Source organism: Xyrauchen texanus, chromosome 6 (genome assembly GCF_025860055.1).
Source record: "Xyrauchen texanus isolate HMW12.3.18 chromosome 6, RBS_HiC_50CHRs, whole genome shotgun sequence".
Lineage (NCBI taxonomy): Eukaryota > Metazoa > Chordata > Actinopteri > Cypriniformes > Catostomidae > Xyrauchen > Xyrauchen texanus.
The window spans coordinates 50,461,302-50,479,170 of NC_068281.1; the positions used below are offsets into that span (position 1 = coordinate 50,461,302).

The window sequence follows — 17,869 nt, forward strand, 5'->3', positions numbered from 1 at the left end:
TCGCCTTCACCCTCCCCGCCCACTCGGACGCCGCAGTTGCCGCCGAGCGGCTGCTCTGCTGCCATCTCGGACGAAGAAGCGGAGGATAAGGGCTGTTCCATCATGGCTTCGGACAGCGAGGAGTGGTCAGGCTCACACGCTCCTCCTCGGCCCAGGAATCCAGCAGGACCCGCGCCAGAGTCGAAGGGGAACTAACGCGCCTCCTCACACAGGTTGTCGACCGCCTCGGGCTCGAGTGGTCACCGCCCCCTGAACAGGCTCCCAACAGACTCCACGCCACACCTTTGCCCGCCCTCCGCGAGATGGCGGTCTAAGCTGGTGCTCCCGTCTAAGGCCTGCAGAACTACTTCCGCCTGTGTTGGCCGCGCCTATACCGCTGCCGGCCAAGCCGCATCTGCTCTGCATTCCGTGGCCGTCTTACAGACAGAGGCTGTTTCAGATCTGACTAGCCGACTTGGGAGAAGCTGAACGCACTACGCGCCGCTCTCTCTGTCCGGTCTCTTCGGTTCCGCGGTGAGTGGCATTGTTGACCGTTCTCGAGCCCAAGCCATGAATCTCTTTCTGCCTCGTCGCGCTAGCTCCTCTGCAGGCCGCCCACGTGACCAGCCTCCTGCACGAGCCTCTTCACAGCGCCCAGCTCAACAAGCCAGACTTCTCAGCGTCGTCAGGGCGGCCGCCTCGATCAGCGCTCAGACAGCCGCCCCTGCGGGCCTCGGCCTAAGATTGTACTGAAACCTGAGCAACCGAAGTCCTCCTAGCGTTGTTGAGAAAACGACGGCTCAGTCCCGCCACGGCTGGACCACCGTCAAAGCTTCGCCCCCTGTCAGTCCCCTTCTCTCAGGCTACTGCAGTGGTGGATTCAGCAGCCAACAAGCCGGTGATACTACCCGTTTGCCTGCACTCAAACGCCGCTTTCACGGCGACCCAAAGAAATCTTGTAAAGAGTAAACATGCCTTATGTGTAGAAATTGTGCCCACAATCCAGGGCTCACCCCTACACACAAGCATTACACATCCCGTGTCCCTATCAGAGCACACTCACATAAGCGGTTATGACCCGCTCGAGTGTTAGAGTTAATAAACGCGCCCACGAGCCCGCAGGCGCTCCCTCCTCTGCCCGCTCTGTCACACGGCCAGCTGTATGTAGGTCCCGTACGCCCCCTGTCAGTCCCCTTCTCTCAGGCTCCTGCAGTGGTGGATTCAGCAGCCAACAAGCTGGTGATATTTCCCGCTTGCCTGCACTCAAACGCCATTTCCACGGCGACCCAAAATAAAGCCTTATGTGTAGAAAATGTGCCCACGATTCAGTGCTCACCCCTACACACAAGCATTACACGTCCCGTGTCCCTATCAGAGCACACTCACATAAAGCGGTTACGACCCGCTCGAGTGTTAGGGTTAATAAACGCACCTACGAATCCGTGCGCGCCCATTCTCTGGCCGCTCTGTCACACGACCAGCCTTATGTGTAGAAAATGTGCCCACAATCTAGTGTTCAGCTCTACACACAAGCATTACACGTTCCGTGTCCCCATCAGAGCACACTCAAAAGCGGTTACTGAACCACTCGAGTGTTAGAGTCAATAAATGCGCTCACGAATACGCTGCGCTGCCCATTCTCTGCCCGCTCTGTCACACGGCCAGCAAACACTTCTCTGTATGTAAGTCCCGTGCCCGTGGCTATGCTTGCGGATCACTTAACAGACGTGACTCTTTCCCCATTCACCTCAATCGGAAGTCACTCACAGAACAGCCTGTCCCTGCTGTCTGCGAGCAGTCCAGCATAAGCACAGTAAGCGCGCCACACATTCTGTTCAGCGCACTGTGTGCGGCAATCAGAGCGATTTGGCCATTCACCCTCTAACATTACGCTTCAAAGCGTGGGAAGATATTCCAGGGATATCCGAATGGGTGTTAAGCACAATAAAACAGGGCTATTTGCTACAGTTCGATCGCCGTCCTCCTTGCTTCAGAGCGTGCTCGAAACTACTTTGAACACGGAAGCAGCGTGCATGCTTCGTTCAGAAATAGCAAACCTTCTGTGCAAAAGGGCCATAGAGAGAGTGCCGCCTCCCTGAGCTGAGTCGGGGTTTTACAGACGTTATTTTCTTGTCCCCAAGAAAGATGGCGGCCTCAGACCAATATTAGATCTCAGGGTTTTGAACAAAGTGCTTGCAAAAAGACCGTTCAAAATGCTTACAACCAGCAAACTCCTCGCGCATGATGCGCCAGGGGACTGGTTTATTTCTCTCGATCTGAAAAATGCATACTTTCAGATTCAGATAAATCCCGTCACAGGCCATTCTTGAGATTCGCCTTCGACGGCCAGGTTTATCAATACACCGTCCTTCCGTTCAGCCTGTCCTTAGCACCCCGTACTTTCACGAAGTGCATGGACGCGGCGCTCGCACCCCTGCGGAGTCAGGGTTTGCGAATTCTGAACTATTTGGACGATTGGCTGATTTTGGCACAATCACATACGGAGCTTCTGTCTCACAGGACAGTTCTCCTCAGTCATCTGAACAGTTTGGGCCTTGCAGTCAATTGGACCAAGAGCTCACTACAGCCCAGTCAGGCAATCTCCTTCCTTGGAATAGAACTAGACTCCGTGGCAATGACGGCTCGCTTATCTACACAGCAGCGCCGTGTGCAGCGACTAGCCGCGTCATTTCAGATGAACAGCCTCACACCTCTGAAGAAATTTCAGAGAGTGCTAGGCTACATGGCCTCAGCCGCAGCAGTACTTCAGCTGGGTTTACTGCACATCGCCCGCTTCAGCATTGGCTAAACACCCGGCGTCTCGCCGGGCTTGGGCCACAGGCCGCCAGCCCATCAAGGTGACTCAGACCTGTATTTCAGCTCTGCAGCCCTGGACAGTGGCCGAATGGTATCAGCGGGGAGTGACAATGGGAGCTGTATCTCGCCGAAAAGTCATCTCGACAGACGCGTCCAACACGGGTTGGGGCGCGGTCTGCGAGGGCTCTCCGGTTTTCGGCCTATGGTCAGTTCAGGAAAAGCTCCTTCACATAAATTGTCTGGAAATGATAGCGGTCGAGTACGCGCTCATGCGCTTTCTCCCGGTCATTCAGGGTCACCACGTCCTGGTCCGTTCGGACAACAGATCTGTGGTATCCTACCTAAACCGTCAGGGCGGTGTCAGATCCAGGAACCTCTTCCATCTGACTAAACGCATACTGAGTTGGTCCCAGTGCCACCTGCGCTCGCTGAGGGCGACGCGCGTGCCAGGCCACCTGAACGACGGCCCGGACAGACTGTCCAGAGACAATATTCCCCAGGGAATGGTCCCTGCACGCTCAAACAGTCCAGACGTTATGGCACCTATTCGGCAGAGCGGAGATAGACCTCTTTGGCGTCCAAAGAGAACTCTCACTGCCCAATATTTTTCTCAAAGCGAGGGCGCTGGCCCAGGACTGGCCCAGACGCCCGCTTTACGCCTTCCCTCCCGTCTCGCTATTGCCACAGGTAATGCAGAGGATCAGGGAAACGCGTCACTCGGTGCTCCTCATAGCCCCGCGTTGGGAGAATCAGACATGGTTCCCGGAGCTTACGCAGCTGTCACTGACAGCGCCGTGGCCCATCCCAGTGAGAGCAGATTTCCTCTCTCAAGCTCGCGGCACAATTTGGCATCCCCACCCAGAGCGCTGGGCGCTGCATGCATGGGTGATCAACGACTACCCGTCGCTCTGCCAGAAGGAGTAATAAACACCATCATACACGCTAGAGCCCCTTCCACGAGAAGACTCTATGCGTCAAAATGGTCTGTGTTCTCAAAATGGTGCACCGACCGAGACCTGGACCCGCGGACATGTGGGGTGTCGTCGCTGCTCAGTATTTCTACAAGAGCTGCTGGATAAGGGCAGATCCCCATCCACGCTCAAAGTGTATGTGGCGGCCGTTGCGGCGTTCGCTGAACCCCTGCACGGCCAGTCATGGGGTAAAAACGAGCTGGTCATCCGCTTCCTCAGGGGAGCTAGAAGGATGAACCCCCGCGCCCCGTCGGTTCCTATCTGGGATCTTTCTATAGTTCTCGAAACTATGAAAGCCCCCTTTTGAACCACTTCAATCCGTGGATTTGAAATACCTTTCACTCAAAACCGTTTTCTGACTGCCCTGTCATCAGTCAAACGTGTGGGAGACCTTCACGCTGTCTGTCAGCCTGCGTGTCTTGAGTTTGGACCAAGTGACTCCAAGGTCATTTTAAAGCCTAGACACGGCTATGTTCCCAAGGTGATCGGTACTCCTTTCAGAGCACAGGTCATTTCCCTATCGGCGCTGCCAGCATCCGTTAGTGAACGCGACGCCAATCTCCTTTGCCCGGTCAGAGCACTGAGATTGTATACTGCGCGCTCGCCGCTTTCAGACGCTCTGAGCAGCTTTTCGTTTCGTTCGAGGGCGCACCAAAGGTCTCGCCGCTCGAAACAGACACTATCTAGATGGATAGTGGACGCTATTGCTGCTGCATACGGCGTCAAAAGACCTGCCATGCCCGTTGGGCATTAGGGCTCACTCCACTAGAGGCATGGCATCCTCGTGGGCATGGTCCAGCGGGATTTCCATTCACGACATATGTGTGGCAGCGGGATGGACTTCCCCTCCACCTTTGTCAGATTTTACAATATGGAAGTGCCCGCTCTGCAGGCAAAACTACTAGCGGTTTAATACGCTACAGCTCCCCTGGTGAGCTGCACTGATGGGACACATTCCACACAGACCGGCACCGCCACTCTGTCGCTCCCTTCCCACTATGTGCTTATGTATTACACAATAAATGACCCGCATTCTTGCCGGCCAAATATTATTTCCCCACTCATAAGGGCTCCCACGGGTCCCCCTTAATTCCCTGGGGCTCATACAGTGGATGCTTGGCGCGACGGCGTTGACAATGGGTTCCGTGAGCGTAAGCTAGCTTACGCAATACGGAGAACCTCTCGTGAAGAGAACGTATCGGTTACCTAACGTAACCTCGGTTCTCTCTAGATGAGGGAACGAGTATTGCGTAGCCGGCCGTGCTTCGCGCCACGGCTGACTTTTCGCTTCAGTCAATGAAAACCAGGGTTCCAGCCTACTGAACTACGCTTATATGCACTCTAGTCACGGCCATTTTGGCGGGCTTTGTTGCAGTGAGCGCGCGGACGCCTCTCATTGGATGCGAGTTCGCCCAAGCTCGTCTATAGGCTGCAGCAGTTGCCGCAGAGCAACCTATGAGCTCGCTAGCTAGCCCGCTCAAGGTCTGCAGCTGCCGCACTGCGTTGACAATGGATACAAAAATTAAGGATTATTTTTTGGCTTCAATATCTCAGAAAAGATGAATCTTTCCGTAGCGTAAGCTAGCTTACGCAATACTCGTTCCCTCATCTAGAGAGAACCGAGGTTACGTTAGGTAACCGATACGTTTTACAGTAGTCATTTTGTAACCATTTAGTTTTTTTGTTGTGTAGTATTTTATTCTGAAGAAACTTTATTTTCAAAATGTTTTGGCTGAAAAGTTGGTTTTGATGCAATGAACTATGGTAATGCTGTAGTATCTAGAAGTGCTGAACATGGTTTTACTATAGTAATATTGTTGTAACTGTAGTAGGACTGGGTGATATAGGCAAAAATGTATATTTTGATATTCTTCAAAATTTTGCAATATTTATTATATATCTTCGAGATATTTAAGCATACTTTGGATGGCACACCAATTTGAACCAAGTTCATAAAACATGTCTAATGCAAGGACTACACACTGAACATTAATCAAGACATATTGACCACTTAATGCTTTCCACTACATTAACACAACGGAACATTTTTATTCGTTCATTTAAATACATCAACATTAAAAAATGAAGAGAAAGATATAAGACTTCTTTAGTACTGAATTTGACACTGATGTAAAGTTTTGATATCTAATCATATTTCGATGAACCAAAATAATATGAAAATAAGTGCAATCCATCAGTTTCTTTTAGTGCATAGCATTTACTTTTACATTGAAGTAAATTAACACAAGGACATAAACAATATTGTGTGTTAACGTTATTTTAGTGTGATAAAATCACTTACTAACCGCATCTGTGGAAAGTTATATCGGATTTTACAACTTTGTTGCCATGGTGATGTAGTCAAAAACCCTAAAACTCTAAAAAGACTGTAAAATTAAGATTTAAACAACAGCTTAAAGAGTTCATGCAAGTGCTTTTATAAACTTGACATTTCTGTCTAAACTCAACCAAAAAATTGTCTTCAATTGTGTCCCACTGTAACCTTTTTTTTTTTTTAAAGAGGAAGAAGGACAATTCGAAATTAGTTTTTGTGGTAATCAATATTATGCCACAAATACTGTAGATTGAGCTTAAAGGTGAAGTGTGTCATTTCTGCGCTACTAGTGGCACCAACCGGAATTACAAATATAAACTGTGTTTTCAAACAACCTTTGCCAACACTCCTCCGACTCTTCACACAATTTTGCGCTCTCTGATTCCTATGAACTAATAGGCAATACTAAAAAAAAAGGTGATAAACATTTAATTTTGTACTGTATGTGTATCTTACGGCAATACAGCTCTAAGAAGAGTTTGTTTTGAGTTGAAGATTGATCGAAGTTAACAAAAAGGTGAGAGAGTAGTCTTAGCCCATTGTGCAATGCAAAACAAATCCTCTATAAATATCTACAAATGCATACGTACATTTACTTTAGGAGCTATACTCCAGAAGAAACAATTGTTATATGAGAATTTTGAATATAATGTTTAACATATTTTTGTATTTTAAAATGTCTAAAAATAAAAAAAAAACAAGATACATTTACCTAAAAAGCAACATATAAGATATTAAGACTTTATATTTTAAAGTATATTTAGCCTAGTCTTTACTGCACTGGCAGAAGTATGAACAAGTGAGAAATACACTTATATTCAAGATACATACTCTCAAAGCAAGTCTAAATATATTATATGTTTCTACTCAAGTAAATGTTTCTTGTTTTAAGGATTTTTAGATCATTATAAATGGAAAACAAGACAAAAACACTTGATGACAATAGGACTTGTTTTTGCAATAATTTTTTAAACTATAAAATTCAAGGATTTTTTTCTTGTAAATCAATGAATGTTATTTACAGCTAATGCTGTTATTTATTATTCAGGGGGCCTTCTAACTTGTTAAATTACAGACAAATAAATTTTACAAATTTTATTTAATCATTCGTTTTTCATCGTTTTGGTGACTAGTATTTTTTTTAAATATAGTCCATGTATTACGTTAATAAAGATGTTCTGAAATGGCATATATTATATTGCATATATTCAGTACATTGTTACATTCCTAATTTGTACTATTACAAGTATTTACTTGGATATGTAGAACAAGTGCTAAAACACTTTTAAGACCTTGACAGTTGTGTTTGTTTGTTTGGTGGAATGTAGGGCTGCAAGAAACAATTATTTTGATAATCGAATAATCTTCGATTATTTCCACAATTAATCGGATAAAATCGAAATGTTATTTCCTGTATTGTTTTATTAAAATATGATAAAAAAAACTGATGTGATAATGGGCATAAAGATTTGGTTTGATTTACATCTATGAATTTATGATTCTTTTCTCTCAAAATACTTTGAACAAAGCCTGATTCATGAAGTTACATTTTCATTTATTATTATTATTACTATCAGGACATATGCAAAAACTGTTCCTTGTAAATCTTAATATTTGATCATCATTAAAGAGTAAAATTATTCTCCACAAGTGCGGTTCAAACATGGGAGCAATTTCCAAACGCCTGAAGGTACCACGTTCATCTGTACAAACAATAGTACGCAAGTATAAACACCATGGGACCACACAGTCATCATACCATTCAGGAAGGAGACGCATTCTGTCTCATAGAGATTAATGTAGTTTGGTGTGAAAGTTGCAAATCAATCCCAGAACAACAGCAAATGACATTGTGAAGATGCTAGAGGAACAGGTAGACGAGTATCTATATCCACAGTAAAACGAGTCCTATATCGACATAACCTGAAGGGCATCTCAGCAAGGAAGAAAATCCAGACTACAGTTTGCAAGTGTACATGGGGACAAAGATCTTACTTTTTGGAGAAATGTCCTCTGGTCTGATGTATGGCTGCAACTAACGATTATTTTGGTAATCGATTATTAGAATGATTATTCGACAATTCAGTGATTATTGCAATTAATCATTAGCTCATTACCGATTATTCAGCTTGTGCCTTGACTCAAAAGGTTGTATTAAACGTGCTTACTAACAATAAAGAGGGAAAAAACCATCTTTAAAAAATACCTCTAAATGACATTCACTGAATTAAAGGGGAAAATAAGTTTTATGAAATTATTTCGGTAAAGAAATTCACTGCAAAAATCCTATTATTATTATCAAGTGTTTTTGTCTTGTTTTCCATTTAAAATGGTCTAAAAATCCTTAAAATAAGATACTTTTACTTGAGAAGCAACATATAAGTTAGACTTGCTTTAAGAGAATGTATCTTAAACATACAGTGTGTATTTTGTATGTGTACACTGTAAAAAAGTCCTGTAAATTTACATGGAAATTTAACAGCAAAATACTGTTTTCATGTAATAGCAGTAAGTTGCTGTTTTCCGCAATGCTTTATGAGAGGACTTGGTCGCTTCAAATTGCATGCTGATTAGCAAAATTATGACCCGTTATTTAACAGTATTACGTATACCATATTTTCTCCATGTGCATGGAAGAGGCAAGACATTTTGGATTGTCAGCATGAGGTAATTTTGCAACTCAGCCTATGATTGTATTATCTGTAAATTACCTATTACTTTTAAATATAACATTTTAAACATCCATTGAAGCTTTTGATTTAAATCAGATTATTCGATTGCGTGTTTTTATCAGGTAAAGGAGTGATTGAGCATTTGCACAGTCATATCGAACACACTGGTAAGTAACCTGAAGTTTTATCCAACCTGCACGTTTTCCTAAACTTTATCTGATTAACATATGAGTGGGCAATGAATAAAATTTATGACGTTTTTTTATTTTCTGGCATTCAGACCGTACATGTGAGAGACATTTTGGGTTATCTGCCGGTACTAGTTGCAACTCCGCCTATGATTTGAATATATGTAATTTACCAAGTACTTCTTAATATTACATTGTAAAGACCAGTCAAGCCTTTATCATGACTGGACGGTATACCGTATACGGACACCTGAAGTTCATGCAACAGGCACATGTCTCAAGCTTTATCTGAGTAAAAGATAAGTGAAGTTCCGAACAAAATTCATAATTCTTGTTAGGGTTGGGCGATGTCCCCTAAATTGGCAGTTGACGATGTTGACAGTAAAACATCACGATGGACGATGAAGCTAGCTTACGCTACGGGAAAGATTCATCTTTTCTGAGATATTGAAGCCAAAAAATTATCCTTAATTTTGTATCATTTGTCAACGCAGTGCAGCAACTGCAGACCTTGAGCGGGCTAGCTAGCGAGCTCATTGGTTGCTCTGCGGCAACTGCTGCAGCCTATAGACGAACTTGGGCGAACTCGCGTCCAATGAGAGGCGTCCACGTGCTTACTGCATCAAAGCCCGCCAAAATGGCCGTGGCTAGAGTGCATATAAGCGTAGTTCGTAGGCTGGAACCCTGGTTTTCATTGAATGAAGCGAAAGTCGCTCGTGGCGCTGAAGCACGGCCGGCTACGCAATACTCGTTCCCTCATCTAGAGAGAACCGAGGTTACGTTAGGTAACCGATTCGTTCTCTTACGAGAGGTTCTCTCGTATTGCGTATGCTAGCTTACGCTACAGGAACCCATTGTCAACGCCGTGCGCGCCAAGCATCCACTGCATGAGCCCCGGGGGTGGGGGGACCCGGGGGAGCCCTTGTGAGTGGGGAAATAATATTTGGCCGGCAAGAGTGCGGGCCAGTGTGTGTGTGTGTAATACATAAGCACATAGTGGGAAGGGAGCGGCGGTGCCGGTCTGTGTGGAATGAGTCCCATCAGTGCAGCTCACCAGGGGAGCTGTAGCGTATTAAACTGCTAGTAGTTTTGCCTGCAGGGCGGGCACTTCCAGATTGTAAAATCTGACAAAGGTGGAGGGGGAAGCCCAGCCCGCTGCCACACATATGTCGTGAATGGAAATCCCGCTGGACCATGCCCACGATGAGGCCATGCCTCTAGTGGAGTGAGCCCTAATGCCCAACGGGCATGGCAGGTCTTTTGACGCGTATGCGGCAGCAATAGCGTCCACTATCCATCTAGACAGTGTCTGTTTCGAGGCGGCGAGACCTTTGGTGCGCCCTCCGAACGAAACGAAAAGCTGCTCAGAGCGTCTGAAAGAGGCGGAGCTCGCAGTATACAATCTCAGTGCTCTGACTGGGCAAAGGAGATTGGCGTCGCGTTCGCTATCGGATGCTGGCAGCGCCGATAGGGAAATGACCTGTGCTCTGAAAGGAGTACCGATCACCTTGGGAACATAGCCGTGTCTAGGCTTTAAAATGACCTTGGACTCACTTGGTCCAAACTCAAGACACGCAGCGCTGACAGACAGCGCGTGAAGGTCTCCCACACGTTTGACTGATGACAGGGCAGTCAGAAAAACGGATGTGAGTGAAAGGTATTTCAAATCCACGGATTGAAGTGGTTCGAAAGGGGGGGCTTTCATAGTTTCGAGAACTATAGAAAGATCCCAGATAGGAACCGTTGGGGGGCGCGGGGGGTTCATCCTTCTAGCTCCCTTGAGGAAGCGGATGACCAGCTCGTTTTTTCCCAGTGACTGGCCGTGCAGGGGTTCAGCGAACGCCGCGACGGCCGCCACATACACTTTGAGCGTGGATGGGGATCTGCCCTTATCCAGCAGCTCTTGTAAAAACACGAGCAGCGACGACACCCCACATGTCCGTGGGTCCAGGTCTCTGTCGGTGCACTATTTTGAAAACACAGACCATTTTGACGCATAGAGTCTTCTCGTGGAAGGGGCTCTAGCGTGTATGATGGTGTTTATTACCCCTTCTGGCAGAGCGACAGGTAGTCGTTGATCACCCATGCGTGCAGCGCCCAGCGCTCTGGGTGGGGATGCCAGATCGTGCCGCGAGCTTGAGAGAGGAGATCTGCTCTCACTGGGATGGGCCACGGCGCTGTCAGTGACAGCTGCGTAAGCTCCGGGAACCATGTCTGATTCTCCCAACGCGGGGCTATGAGGAGCACCGAGTGACGCTGTTTCCTGATCGTCTGCATTACCTGTGGCAATAGCGAGACGGGAGGGAAGGCGTAAGCGGTGGTTGGGCCAGTCCTGGGCCAGCGCGTCCTCGCTTCGAGAAAAATATTGGGCAGTGAGAGTTCTCTTCTGACGCTAAGAGGTCTATCTCTGCTCTGCCGAATATGCACCATAACTTCTGGACTGTTTGAGCGTGCAGGGACCATTCCCCTGGAGGAATATTGTCTCTGGACAGTCTGTCTGGGCCGTCGTTCAGGTGGCCTGGCACGCGCGTCGCCCTCAGCGAGCGCAGGTGGCACTGGGACCAACTCAGTATGCGTTTCGTCAGATGGAAGAGGTTCCTGGATCTGACACCGCCCTGACGGTTTAGGTATGATACCACAGATCTGTTGTCCGAACGGACCAGGACGTGGTGACCCTGAATGACCGGGAGAAAGCGCATGGCGTGTACTCGACCGCTATCATTTCCAGACAATTTATGTGAAGGAGCTTTTCCTGAACTGACCATAGGCCAAAAACCGGAGAGCCCTCGCAGACCACGCCCCAACCCGTGTTGGACGCCGTCTGTCGAGATGACTTTTCGGCGAGATACAGCTCCCATCATCACTCCCGCTGATACCATTCGGCCACTGTCCAGGGCTGCAGAGCTGAAATACAGGTCTGAGTCACCTTGATCGGCTGGCGGCCTGTGGCCCAAGCCCGGCGAGACGCGGGTGTTTAGCCAATGCTGAAGCGGGCGCATGCTCAGTAAACCCAGCTGAAGTACTGCTGCGGCTGAGGCCATGTAACCTAGCACTCTCTGAAATTTTTTCAGAGGCGTGAGGCTGTTCATCTGAAAGGACGCGGCTAGTCGCTGAACATGGCGCTGGCTGTGTAGATAAGCGAGCCGTCATTGCCACGGAGTCTAGTTCTATTCCAAGGAAGGAAATTGCCTGACTGGGCTGTAGTGAGCTCTTGGTCCAATTGACTGCAAGACCCAAACTGTTCAGATGGCTGAGGAGAACTGTTCTGTGAGACAGAAGCTCCGTATGTGACTGTGCCATAATCAGCCAATCGTCCAAATAGTTCAGAATTCGCAAGCCCTGACTCCGCAGGGGTGCGAGCGCTGCATCCATGCACTTCGTGAAAGTACGGGGTGCTAAAGACAGGCCGAACGGAAGGACGGTGTATTGATAAACCTGGCCGTCGAAGGCAAATCTCAAGAATGGCCTGTGACGGGGATTTATCTGAATCTGAAAGTAGGCATCTTTCAGATGGAGAGAGATAAACCAGTCCCCCTGGCGCGTATGCGTGAGGAGTTTCCTGATTGTAAGCATTTTGAACGGTCTTTTTGCAAGCACCTTGTTCAAACCCCATAGATCTAATATTGGTCTGAGGCCGCCGTCTTTCTTGGAACAAGAAAATAACGGCTGTAAAACCCCGACTTGCTCAGCGAAGGCGGCACTTTCTCTATGGCCCTTTTGCACAGAAGGTTTGCTATTTCTGAACGAAGCATGCAGGCTGCTTCCGTGTTCACAATAGTTTCGAGCCAGCTCTGAAGCGGGAGGGCGGCGAACGAACTGTAGCAAATAGCCCTGTTTTATTGTGCTTAACACCCATTTGGATATCCCTGGGATAGCTTCCCACGCTTTGAAGCGTAACGCTAGAGGGTGAATGGCCAAATCGCCCTGATTGCCGCACACAGCAGCTGGACAGAATGTGTGAGCCGCTTACTGTGCTTATGCATGACTGCTCGCAGACAGCAGGGACAGGCTGTTCTGTGAGTGACTTCCGATTGAGGTGAATGGGGAAAGAGTCACATCTGTTAAGTGATGCGCGAGCATAGTCACGGCTACGGGACTTACATACAGAGAAGTGTTTGCTGGCCGTGTGACAGAGCGGGCAGAGAATGGGCGCGCGAACGTATTCGTGAGCGCGTTTATTGACTCTAACACTCGAGCGGGTTGTGTCCGCTTTATGTGAGTGGGCTCTGATCGGGACATGGGAAGTGTAATGCTTGTGTGTAGAGGTGAACACTGGATTGTGGGCACATTTTCTACACATAAGGCATGTTTGCTCTTTACAAGATTTCTTTGGGTCGCCGTGAAAACGGCGTTTGAGTGCAGGCAAGCGGACAGTATCACCGGCTTGTTGGCTGCTGAATCCACCACTGTAGTAGCCTGAGAGAGGGGGACTGACAGGGGGCGAAGCTTTGACGGTGGTCCGGCCGTGGCGGGACTGAGCCGTCGTTTTTTCAACAAGGCTAGGAGGACTTCGGTTGCTCAGGTTTCAGCGCAACCTTAGACTGAGGCCCGCGGGGGGGCGGCGGTCTGCGGCGGCTGTCTGAGCATGATCGAGGGTGGCCGCCCTGTCGACGCTGAGAAGTCTGACTTTGTTGAGCTGGGCGCTGTGAAGAGGCTCGTGCAGGAGGCTGGTCACGTGGGCGGCCGGTCACGTGGTGCGTTGAGGAACGTGGAGCGCTCTGCTTCTCCCATGTCGGCCTGCGTTAGCCACAGATGTCTCTCGGTCACAGTCAGCGAGGCCATGCACTTCCCTAGAGCTTGGGCTGCAGCTTTGGTGGCGCGAAGGGCGAGGTCCGTCGCGCTTCTTAGATCTGTAACAGCCTCTGGGTGCCTGCCTTTCTCATCCCACTCCCGAAGAAGGTCCGCTTGGAGGATCTGTAAGACGGCCATGGAGTGCAGAGCAGATGCGGCTTGGCCGGCGGCGGAATAGGCGCGGCCAACATAGGCGGAAGTCGCTCTGCAGGCCTTAGACGGGAGCACTGGCTTAGACCGCCATCTCGCGGAGGGCGGGCAAAGGTGTGCTGCTACCGAATCGTCGACCGGGGGGATGGAGGAGTAGCCCTTGAGTGTGGAGTTCCGGCAGGAAGGGAGTGGCCCGGGCCGCGGGTGTTGCGCGGCGACGGCTCTGACGAAAGCAGCCGTCGAGTCTGTTGGGAGCCTGCTCAGGGGGCGGTGACCACTCGAGCCCGAGGCGGTCGACGGCCTGTGTGAGGAGGTGTGTTAGTTCCCCTTCGACTCCGGCGCGGGTCCTGCTGGATTCCTGGGCCGAGGAGGAGGCGTGGGAGCCTGACCACTCCTCGCTGTCCGAAGCCATGATGGAACAGCCCTTATCCTCCGCCTCGTCCTCCGAGATGGCAGCAGTGCGGCCGCTGGGCAGCAACTGCGCGTCCCGGGGGGGCGGGGAGGGTGAGAGCGTTGCTCGAGGGAGAGGCTCCGGCGAGGCAGTCGCTTCTTTCACCGGTTCTGGCAGCCTTTGGGAGCGGCGCTTTTTCCTGCGCGGCGGAACGGAAGGCGGCGCGGCGGCTTCGGTTCTGAGCGCTTCGAGTCGAGCCCGCAGGGTCGACATCGGAAGCTCCTCGCAGAGGTCGCATTCGCCTTCAGCGAGGGCGAGCTCTGCATGCCCAAGTCCCAGGCAGAGAGCGCAGATGATGTGGCGGTCTCCGGCGCTGAGAGGGGCATGGCATGAAGCGCAAGTGGTGCGAGGCATCTTAAAAAAGACGCTCGTTACTCTTTTGTGAAGTTCGTTAAGAACTAGCTTGCTCTAAAAAAGGATACGTCGCCGGATGGCGTAGCTCGCAGGATGGCTGAAGGTGGCGGAGACGACCAGCTTTTTCGAGCGCTGTCCAAGCTTGCTAGATGCCCCTCGAACGGCGACGCGGCTTCCAGTTCAGAGATGCAAGAGCTTCGCTGAAGAGATGAAAATCAGGGTTCCAGCCTACGAACTACGCTTATATGCACTCTAGCCACGCCCATTTTGGCGGGCTTTGATGCAGTAAGCGCGCGGACGCCTCTCATTGGACGCGAGTTCGCCCAAGTTCGTCTATAGGCTGCAGCAGTTGCCGCAGAGCAACCAATGAGCTCGCTAGCTAGCCCGCTCAAGGTCTGCAGTTGCTGCACTGCGTTGACAAATGATACAAAATTAAGGATAATTTTTTGGCTTCAATATCTCAGAAAAGATGAATCTTTCCCGTAGCGTAAGCTAGCTTACGCAATACGAGAGAACCTCTCGTAAGAGAACCAGATAAAGTGAATATGTTGGTATTTCTGGCCAGAAACATCGAAATTTAAACATGGTCTATGGTGAAAGATATTAGACTTCTTTACGCATTTTTCGCCATCCGTTGCGGAGCTATTCGATTTTACATATTATTTTTTAAACGTTCATTTGTGTAGTTCATATGACCACTTTACAATATTTCAATAACATAATTTATTTTGTAGCCTGTGCTGAAGTTAATTGTGCTGCTAATTATAAGTGAAATGTTAATGCCGAGTTTCGGTCTGAGTGTTGTTCCCGTTTTCTTGTTTTATTTGTTGTTCTTCTATGTTTTAATAAATGTGTGTTATTCATATTCACCTTGTTTCTTTCATTTGATTTGACATTATGGATTTATGGCCAAGGAAATGTTTCTTTAAAAGTATTAACCAGACAAAAGTTATTTGACGTTCGCTGGTCTGGGTTTATCTTAAACTGCCGCTTCAGTGTATACAAGAGCTCTGTGACAATGAGCAAGATTTTCTGAGACACTACAACTACTAATAATTCATTAATAAAGGCTATTTTCTTGTAGCCTACAACATAATTATTTTAATCTAAATGTACAGTGTAAGACATGTAAAAAAAAGACAAGAAGCTAACAATGTCAAGATCAATATTTGTGTAGCCTGCCTGTCACGGTATTTTCACAGACTAACACGTCACGTCTCTGGCATATACTACAGTATTTAAAATAGCATATATGCATTAGTTATATTCTCAGTTTAATTTACAGAGCAATCCCTGCAAAGTTTTTAGGTTAACTATAGAAGAGACTAGGATTAGTGAGTCACACTAGCAAGACTCGCAAAAGGGGGCGTGGCATCACGATGGTGGCTCTACATCGTGATGTTGGTCAGCCATCACGATGGACGATGATATCATCCATCGGCACAACCCTAATTCTTGTGTGATTGAATGTGAATGTGCGTATTCAAACACCTACTGGCTTGAATGCATAACTGATAACGGCATGACAGAAGGTCGTGCACCACATCTGTGTCAGTCATTATCTGAAGACTTGCTTATCGAGATTCGAATAGCATAGTTAAACTATCTGTTCTTTCCATTCGCTAAAACAAAGCTCACAGTCTGACACATGGTTTTATTATCAGGAAAAGATCCACCTTTGTGTCCCTCATCCTAGAATTTACTGTCTTTGAATTGTCTGTGTTCAATTGTCATCATGTACTCACAGGCATGTTGTAACAAACCCATATAACCTTCTTTTTAGGGACTGGCTGTGTCAGTTATCGTTCAATATTATTTTGAAAAAAGATGCATTGAAAATTAACGGTAATTGATGCGGTCAGTCCTTAATATGCTGCCTACATTTCCTTTTGTGGTCCACTGAAAAACAAAATTAATGCAGATTTGCAGCAACGCAACGGTGAGCAAATTATGAAAATGTATCCATTTGAATGTCCGATCACATGATGTGTTTTGATTTGCGGTGTGTTCAGATAGTGTGAGTTCTTGGAAGACATGACATTGTGTGACATTGTTAGGGTTGGCATCATTTTCTCGCTGTTTTATGTACACCCAGCTGTCCTTAGAACATAGATTACACATTAATCTATCTATCCTTTCCTTCCAGGTGATATTCCGGGGCAATGGATGAAGATCAGCCTGGAAGGCTGTATAATCTGTGAGGTGTGCAGCTAACTTTTGTCACTGGAATTGCTGCAATGTTTTCTTTGTATTACATCTTTAATTTGCAGTACCAAGAGGAAGAAGCATCCACACTGGAATTCCTTCAAAGGTAACAAGCTTGCTCTTATTTTATTATTTGTTTAATTTTCATGAATATGTTAATATTATTATGCTGACTTAAAGGAATAGTTCTCCATTTAATAATGATCTCATTTACTCAACTTTGTCATCTCAAATATGGGATTTCTTTTGCGGAAAACAAAGATATTTTGACTGACAGTTACTGTCAGCAACAAAAAGCACATAAAAGCATAATAAATGTAATCCATACAGTGGAGTACAGTGGTTTAATTTTAGTTGAGAACAGACCAAAATGTCTGTTTCAAACTCTTTCATTGTTCAATTTGCCATTGCAGCCTCCAGGCACTGAATATTATTTGAATACTTTTATTTATTTATTGCCTGTTTTAGTGCATATTGTTAAATATGTTGTTGTTTCAGAATAAAAAACATTCATAACTTGACTTTGCTTATCTTTTGTATTCCACATATACAAACAGAAAGTGCATGGTGTAATATGCATTTAAAACTGTGATTATGGGGTTGTGACTGGTATTTAATTTAACCACTCTATGCTTCTAACTTACAGTTGTATACTGTAGCTGTCAAAAACAGTATCTTGCTGTTCATTTCAAGAACGGTAATGCACTGTTTTTACAGTAAAATGCAGGCAACCACAGATGCCAGTAGATTACTGTGTTTTTTACAGGAAGATTTTTTAGTGTATTTCTTCACATGGTTATACTTCTGCAAGTGCAGTAAAGACAAAGTATACTTCTATCCAAGATCTGTTCTCTAAAAGCAAGTGTAAATATCGTATATGCTGCTTCTCCGGTCAATGCATCTTTATTTTTAAGATTGTATTAAATATTTGTGTTTTTAATATGATATTCAACATT

General features: G+C 47.1%; 1 protein-coding gene across 2 annotated transcripts in view; it reads left to right on the forward strand.

The window, feature by feature from the left end:
• The window catches only part of LOC127644837 (gastrula zinc finger protein XlCGF26.1-like), a 178,588-nt gene that overhangs the window by 136,986 nt on the left and 23,733 nt on the right, over positions 1–17,869 (forward strand). Inside the window, exon 2 of one of the 2 annotated variants that reach the window (XM_052128236.1) lies at positions 16,855–17,019. The exons of the other annotated variant lie outside the window; for it this stretch is intronic. The gene's annotated coding sequence lies outside the window, so the exon portion shown is untranslated. The remainder of the gene's footprint in view (positions 1–16,854; positions 17,020–17,869) is intronic. 2 annotated transcript variants of the gene reach the window in all.